Genomic DNA, 8,866 nt, shown 5'->3' with positions numbered 1-8,866 from the left:
TCGCATTATGTTTCTGGAGATTTTTTGAGACTAATATTTTGAGCTGTGTATCCTAACAGGGTGACCATCCAGGTAGGTATGATATATTGTATAAGTTGATCTGTTCGGTTTTCCTTTTCCTAACATTCTGGTGAGAGATTTTCTCAAGATTTTGTGTAGCATAAGGAGTAGAGCATGCTTAACCCCGTGTTTCAGGAATAGCAAGAACTGTCACCCGCAAATGGCAATATCACCCCAAGAGATGGGCAATCTGCTGCTCAACTTTACACAGAGGATTTCTACATACAATCTTCATTATTTTGGACAAGTTCCCTTTGTGATCTTGTATCTCAATTTTGTATCGCATTCTTAATTTTTTCTGATCCTTGAGGGATCTGGGCTAGACCGGAGGTTTTCTTCCCCCCATTCTTTCCTACCAGTGCCCACACTGAATGTAGGTGTAAATGTAAATCTATCTATTTTTTAAATTAATAAAATTCTTTGACCTCGGCCTTTTATCGATCAAAAAAAAAAATACAATAAAAATAGTTGTCTAGATATCTCATCATATTTTACATAGATTTAAAAAAATAAAAATATGCTAGTATTTATCATTAATTTTACTATTTATAATTAATGAAAATCAAAATTAAAGTTATGATTATGATTACAATTTGCCTTAGATTTAACATTAGAACTAGAATTAATTAATTGATATCCAAAATACTATATTTTTTTTAAATTTTAATTAATTATTATTCAAGGTCAAATGCTTACCTAATAGTTAGGGACGACTCTTGACCTACAAAAAGGCTATTCACTGGCACTACTCAACAAAGTCTATCATGCAATTTCCTTGTCCTTACCGAGTGCTGAAACTGAAATACGAGGAAGGAGGTCATCTTCCGGCGCTGCCAGATTGAAGCTCAACAGGTCCAAAAATGCCAAGGCATTTACATACACCATGGAAAAAAGCCAACAAATCCTGGATGAATTTCACAGTGTCCAAGCTTCATGGAGCCTCTGTAGCAAAGAGTTAAAGCAGCCTGGCTTCCCGTATGAGGTCTGTGGTGAAAAGCGTCAGTTCGAGCTCACATTCCACAAGGAGGACATAGCCACGATATTTGAATCCTATCTGCCGTATGTAATTGCTGAGGCCAAAATTATGGAGTTGAGGAACCCGCACTAGAAGATTTACACCAACAAAGGTGGTAAATCGTATTCGTTCGAGGACCAAAACCGCGTTTGGATGCCGGTGGTTTTCGAGCACCCTGCAACGTTCGAAACTGTGGCTCTTGACCCTGAAGTAAAGGATGACATAATGGAGGACCTCACAAAATTTTCTTAGAGGGAAATGTACTATAAGAAGGTCGACCGTGCCTGGAAACGGGGCTATTTTCTCTACGGCCCGCCTGGCACTGGGAAATCGAGTATGATCGCTGCTATTGCGAATTTTCTTGAGTATGACATTTATGACCTGGAGTTAACTGGGGTTAAGAGAAACACTTAGCTGAGGAGGCTTTTGATTGGGACTACGAATAAGTCTGTTATTATGATTGAGGACATCGATTGCTCGTTGGAACTGACATATCGGAAAAAGAAGGTGAAGAAAGAGAGAAAGGAATTGCAAAACACTGCGAAAGATGAGAAAGAAAGTGAAGAAAGTCAGGTTACTTTGTTCGAGGTTTTAAATTTTACAGATGGTTTGTGGTCGTGTTGCGATGGTGAAAGAATTATTATTTTTACGACAAATCATGTTGATAGGCTGGACCCTGCACTTCTTCGATCGGGGCGCATGGATAAGCATATTCATTTGTCTTTCTGTACTTTTCCTGCGTTTAAAGTTCTTGCTCGAAATTATCTTGGTTTTGGAGATCATCATTTGTTTGAACAAGTTGAGGTTTTGATGAAAGAAGCGTAGATGACGCCGTCGGATGTGAGTGAGGAATTGATGAGGGCGACTGACGATCCTACCGCTACTCTCCAAAAGCTGATTCAGGCTCTGGCCTGGGCTATGGAAAAGGCTGCCGTGGAAAATGAAATTTCACCGGAGAATGAAATTTTAGATGACAATTCAGAGGAATCTCCTTCGGTGGCTGTTATAAGTGAATATTCCAGTTCAAATTGAAAATTTTCAAAAGAGTAGGAATGTATTTGGAGTAAATATCCTATGTTTTTGTTTCTTAAGATAGTACTACTCTCTGCTTGGTTATTCTCGTTGATGATAAGGAAAAACTCCCACCGTGTAAAAATAATTTGTAATATGTTTTTAGGAAAAAATCCCTATTTATGCAGCTTAATAATTAAACTCCGTCGTTCTTATTAGTGCATGGTTTTAATTTCTAAGTGTCTTCGATACAGAAAGAAAATTTCCCTGATTTGTTAATTTTTTCTGGAAGTCTTGTGTGAAGATTTTTTTAAAACTGACAGATTTCATATATAATCAGTTGTTTTTATGTATTTTTTATTTTTATATTAAAAATTTATTAATTTTTATTTGAAATAACTTGATCATATATATATATATATATGTATATATATATATATGTATATATATGTATATATGTATATATATGTATATATATATATATATGTATATATATGTATATATATATATATATATATATATATATATATATATATATATATAATTAATTTTTACTAGCACTTGCATCTAAATGAGTTGCAATAATTATATCCATAGTAATTTATATAATTTATTTATCTTAATAATTTAAATGTGAAATTTTCTCTTCGTTAATTAATATTATTTCAAACTTAGATGACAATGCAAATATTAGGGTTTTTGAATGAAAAGATGTAGAATAAGGCTTGCCAAAAGAAAATATTTCACTTTCAAGATCAAATCCAAAGGAGTTTTCTATATTGCACAAGACTCAATAATTGAGTCTGTTACATAGTTTGCAATGAAATGAAAGTGTGGCTACAACAGTACAAAATGAAGACATCTCAGCGAAGGCTTGTTCTCCAACTTTGTTCGCTTCTCCTTTGGCACATGTGCATATGCCTCACAACCAAAAACTCTATGATGTCTCAGTGAAGGCTTGTGACTTGACCATGCTTCCATAGATGTTTTATCAATAAGAGTTGATGTAGGAGACCTGTTAATTAGGTAGAAAATGGTGGCAACAACTTCTTCCCAAAAATTTTATTCTAGACCAACACCACTTAACATACTGCTAGCCTTCTCTATGATCAGTTTCATGTTCGTTCTTTCTGTAACTCCATTCTGTTGTGGAGAATACATAGATGTCTTCTATTTATTAATGCCACAATCTTTACAGAATCTATAAAAATGAGTAGAGAAAAATTCACCACTATTATCAGTCCTCAAACATTTAATATTCTTTCCATTCTACAACTCAACCATTGCTTCAAATTCTTTAAAATGACTGAAAACTTTAGATTTACTCTTCAGAAAGTATACCCATGTCATTCTACTAAATTCATCAATAAATGAAACATAATATGTGGATTTTCCAATCGAAAGAACATCTACAGGATCAAACACATCAAAATGAATAAGATCCAAAACACCACAAGATTTATGAGAACTTGAGTAAAACAGAACATGGTTTTGTTTTCCATAAATGCAATGCTCACAAATATCAAAATCAATATTACAATCATTCAAACCTTTAACAAGGTTTCTATTTTTCAAGGTCCTTAGACCCTTTTCTCCAATGTGGCCAAGCCTTTGGTGCCATAACATAGTCTTCTCTGTAGGTAACTTTGCTTCAGAAAAAAGAGCACCCTTAGGTACCCAAAAGCCATGTCCATCTACTAAAGGTGAAACCCTCAAATCTTTCGATGAAGTATCCACATATATTTACTTTTTATAAAAGTACTCAATAGTGTATACCTCTACCTTATACAAAGTGTCAAACCTGACACCTCTAGTAATCACCATAGCACCCTTAATCATCTTACATCCTGCATCAGGAAAGACTACCTGCACACCCGCATCTATCGGTTTACTCACATATAATAAATTTTGTTTTAAACTAGTGATAAGCAACACACCACTAATCCTTTCTATCCTACCATCGAGAAACCTAATTATAACTTTACCTCGACAAACAATGTCTAAATCTGAATCATCACCCAAGTACACCTTACCTTCATTAAATTCTCCATATTTATAAAACTAATCTTTATTGGAAGTCATATGAAAAGATGCACTTGAGTTAATTAACCATGCATCATTACCTGCATGAGTGACTAGAACTGCAATGAATGCATCACCATCTTCCTTCTCGAACTCAGAATCAGAATCAAACTTCTTCTTCTTTTCTTTGCAGTCCTTACAGACGTGACTTGAATTACTGCAAATCTATCAAATGACTTTGGACTTTCTAGGATATTTCAATCTCCCTCTAGATTTAGACTTATTTCGCTTCTCATTCTTCTTGCCTTTTTCCTTAGGTCTTCCATGAACAGTTAGGGCTTCCTTAGAACTGATGGATACCTTCCTCTACATATCTTCACCAAGTAGGGCACCCACCACATATTCAAATTTCAAAATAACAGAAGTACTACCAATAGCCATGACAAGAGAATCCCATGAATCAAGCAAAGAACAAAGAAAGATATGACATTTCTACTCTTCGTCCATCTTAACACTAACAAATACCAAATGAGCCACCAACATATTAAATTCTTCCAGGTAGTCTGTAATTTGTACACCCTCTTCCATCTTCAAGGAATACAATTTCTTCCTCAAGAAAATCTGATTTAATAAAGATTTGTCTTGATACATCTCACCAAGATTAGTCCATAACTTCATTGCGGTGTTCTCTTCATGGAAAATGATCTAAGTAGAGTCTGCTAGACACAATTTGATTAGACTCTTATCTTTTCGGTCCATAACATCATACTAAGCAACCGTAGTAGGATCTGTGAATCTTGAGACATTCACATCAACAACATCCCACAACTCTCAATCTATTAGCAGATCTTCCATCTTCATCTTCCACATCTTAAAATTACTTCCATTAAATTTCTCCACCTCTATTTTCCCTAAGAAACTTGCCATCTGAAAATTTCCACAACAAGATCAAAAAGTGTCATCTACACAAGCTCCCACTCAAATCTGGATTAGTTTGAAAAACCCAACAACCCACAACTGAAACCAAAGGTGATCAGGCCTTGACACCACTTGTAAGAAATTTGTTCTGCTACTTAACTTCCTTACACATATCATGTCCTACAAATGCATCTTTCCTACAATGGATATCCTATCAAACATCATTTTGACAAGAACATTTAACTTTGGCAAGAAGATCTAAATGGTTTTTAACTTCTTTTGTCTAGTGAGTTGTCTTTTATTTGATTTATCTTGTATCATAATCCTATGCTACTCAAGGATATGCACAAATGGTTAGTGAAGCAAGGATGATCATTATTTTTTATCATTTTATTGTTGTTTGCGATTTTTCTTATCACTTTTTGGAAATGGTATGTGAGTCATCTAGGTGTTATCATATCTAGATGTTTGCATTCACTTGCCATAATAAGCTCAATGATGGTATAGCACTATATATAAAGCACATGATTCCATCACCCTCATCTTTCTTATCTATCCATCCATTCCCATGCACAACCACTTCTATGACATTGATTTATTATCTCCTTATCCATTATCTTCTAGCCTTATCTCCCTATCTTTCCTTTTGAGAGCACACGTGTGTTCTCCTAACCCGCATGTCCTCTCAAGGGAGCATCATCCTATTAACTCGTCATCCTTCCTCATCCTTCTCATGAATGGGGCGTCATGCTTCTAGTCCTTATCCCTATCCTATCCACTATATTTTAATCTTCTTTGAAACAATGCAATAAAGTGCATTGTCTTAAAGAGGGGCAAAATGTAGACACCTAAAATTGTCCTTTAATTAAATAAATATTTATTATTTATTTAATTATTTTATTTTAATTTATTCTATTAATTAAATAAATTTTTTTATTCATTTAATTAATTCATTAGCCACTTCCTCTATTGATTAAATAAATTTATTTATTTATTTAATTAATCCATTAAGCCTCTTCTTTTTTATTTAAATAAATATTTATTATTTATTTAATCCCACCCCTCTTTCCCAAATTAAATAAATATTTAAATATTTATTTAATTATGTGGCCTTTCTTCTATTAATTTATTTATCGTTTTCTTCTGATCCATATGACAACACGCCTTCCTAAAGTACGTACTTCTCAATCTTAGCCCTTCATTTCAATTTAACCTCTTAATCTTATTCATTCCTATCTTTTACCTTTCCACCTCTTAATCTCCTCGGGCTTCATCTTTACCTATCCTTCAATTCTATTGAGCCTCTTTCATCTATGTGATCATGGCCATTCATCAATTAATCTTTTAATTTGAATTCTTGATTTTCTTTGATATCTCTATAAAAGAGGTTTCCTCCTTCCGTTTTTCCATCTAGAATCAAAAAATCATTTGAGCACCCATAGTATGCCAAAATCATTCAAAGATACATCATCATAACCACATCCATTCCTGTTTGAGCTCTTGTGCAAGTGCAACCAACACAAAAATAAGAGCAATAACATCAAATACAATATCATGGAGGATGGGAGAACAATGGAGACAAGCTTATTAAACATGTAGAAATATATTGGTTCATTTCATTAGTATTTACATGTTTGATAGATTCTCTATTGATGTTGTGCTGAATTAGTTTGTATATCTAGGGTTTAGTGGTTGGCTTTATTAGGGTTTATAAATAGGTTCAAATTTGACATAAACAAAAAGCATAAGCCAATATTAATATATTTATTAGATATTGTAAATCTGTTGATATTTATAAGAATAACATATATTGCATGAGCTTTTTTTGGTGCATTTTGGCATTTCTTTGATTCCATGAATTCTCTTTGAAGACTGTGTTGGAGTAATTAGGACACTTTATCTAATTATTAATTACTTAGGTCCCTTAATTATATTTTCACTTAAGCTAAACTTAGGTGTTTTTTCTTTCTATTTAATTAAGACAATAATAGCTTAAGTTTTCTCATTCATCATGATTGTGACACTTGGAAATAACTAATTTAATATTGCATTAGGGTTTTGCATTTAAGATTTAATTCATCCTTTTATAAGGATTCATTCATTCATTGTAATCATAATCATATGAGCAATCATTGCAAAATTCTCAAGTTGTGTTGAGGATATTATTCTTTCTTGATCTCTTTTGTGTGACAAGTGTTTTTCTTGTAGATGATTATTCACGTCATCAATAGAGATGAAATATTCTAGATTCCAACCAAATATTCCAACTACCTTTTTTGACTTTTTCAAAAAAATATAGTGGTAGGAAATATTGGTAGCATATTTCGGCCAACTAGGAGAATACTTCGGTGAGCAAGGGGGTATTTTCTTGCTGACGAGGGGAATATTCCTCAAAATATTTTCTAACGTCATGGTTATGTTAGCATTACATCATTTGTATGGACATGCAATGTGCAACCTCTTTCAAGCCTCCAAACCCTAATTGACCTGTGTTGGTTTTTTGTCCATAACTTGGGCATACAAGATAGAAATCAGGCAAACAAGATATCATTGGAAAGCTAGTTTTGTCACCTATCTAGTGGTGCTAGTGGTTTTGTTAGATTATATACCAATAATATGTATGAATCCTCCAAATTAATCTCTGGTTTCATACTTCCATGGTCATATCTTGCACAACCGATCTTTGTTTTTTGAAAACCAAATATTTTTGGAAATTTGGTGAAGTCCTTTATCCAAATCTTAGGTTATTTTTTTAGAGTATTTATCAAGTACTTAGAGATATACATATTTTTAATTTTGGGTTCCTCTCTTGAAAAACATGCAAATCAGTTGATTTTTTTGTGATTAAATTAATTTTTTTGGGCATTAAGAGGATCTATATTACTGTGTCAATATATTTCTATACTTTTTTTTGATATTTTATCATGGATCTAAATCATATTTCTCCCCTCACTCCATTAAAATACTATGGTTGAAATAGATGGAGATTCACTTGAAGAAATCAAGTGAACATGGGTGGTGCAGAGCTTGAGTTTGTAGGTGTTGCTGAGAAGAGAAAGTGGTTTAATTGGTGTGATGAGGCTTTTGGGATATTATGCATGTCTATGTCTCTATATATTCTCTTCATGTTGAGTCGTGCACCACAACCAATTAGATCTTGACTATATTGGAGTCCTTGTTTGGGAAGTATGATGCATTGAGGGGATTTTAGTTGGAAAATGAGATTATTAGCTTGAATCCTATAGATTTTGATATCTCTAGGACTTCTTTACCAAACTCAAGTCTCTTAGATAAAATTTATAATAGTGTGAAATTCAGAGGGACTCTTAGTTGATTCTCTCTATTCATTCCAAGCTTGGTCCTAGTTATTCAGTTTTTGTTTCTACCTTTTATGCCACAAAAGATGCACTTGGTTCCCATTTCACCATACCTTCACTTGATGAGTTTTCTTCTCAACTCACTCAAGAGAAAACCAAGTTGTTTCAGATGGGTCGATTGAAGTTTTCCAAATAACAGGCTCTTGTTGCTTCTCAAAGTACTATAGATGAGAAGGCTTCACATGGCAAAGGCAAGAAACAAAAGCACACGGATTCCAAGTCACATGAGCATCCCAAGGACACACAATCATATGATTCTTCAAGTTCTTCTTCCTCTTCTAAGAGGTCTTCATCTAAGAAGGATAAGCCAAAGTGTGCCTAGTGCACTAAGACAAGATACATGATGAACATTGTTGTTATGCAAAGAAGATTGATGAGCTAGCACATCTTCTCTAAAAGAACAATATTCAACCACCTTCTTCTAGTACATATTTTTCTATGACTTTAAGACCTACACATTTTG

The 8,866-nt window shown here is 33.6% G+C and overlaps 1 pseudogene; it reads left to right on the top strand.

Moving 5' to 3' along the window:
* The first annotated feature begins 943 nt into the window (after positions 1-943).
* LOC131038282 (AAA-ATPase At3g28580-like) lies at positions 944-2,107 on the top strand (annotated as a pseudogene).
* Positions 2,108-8,866: the final 6,759 nt, after the last annotated feature.

Source organism: Cryptomeria japonica, chromosome 11 (assembly GCF_030272615.1).
Source record: "Cryptomeria japonica chromosome 11, Sugi_1.0, whole genome shotgun sequence".
NCBI classification, from domain to species: Eukaryota; Viridiplantae; Streptophyta; class Pinopsida; order Cupressales; family Cupressaceae; genus Cryptomeria; species Cryptomeria japonica.
Note: the sequence above shows the minus strand (reverse complement) of the source record. Positions and strands in the feature narration are given on the sequence as shown.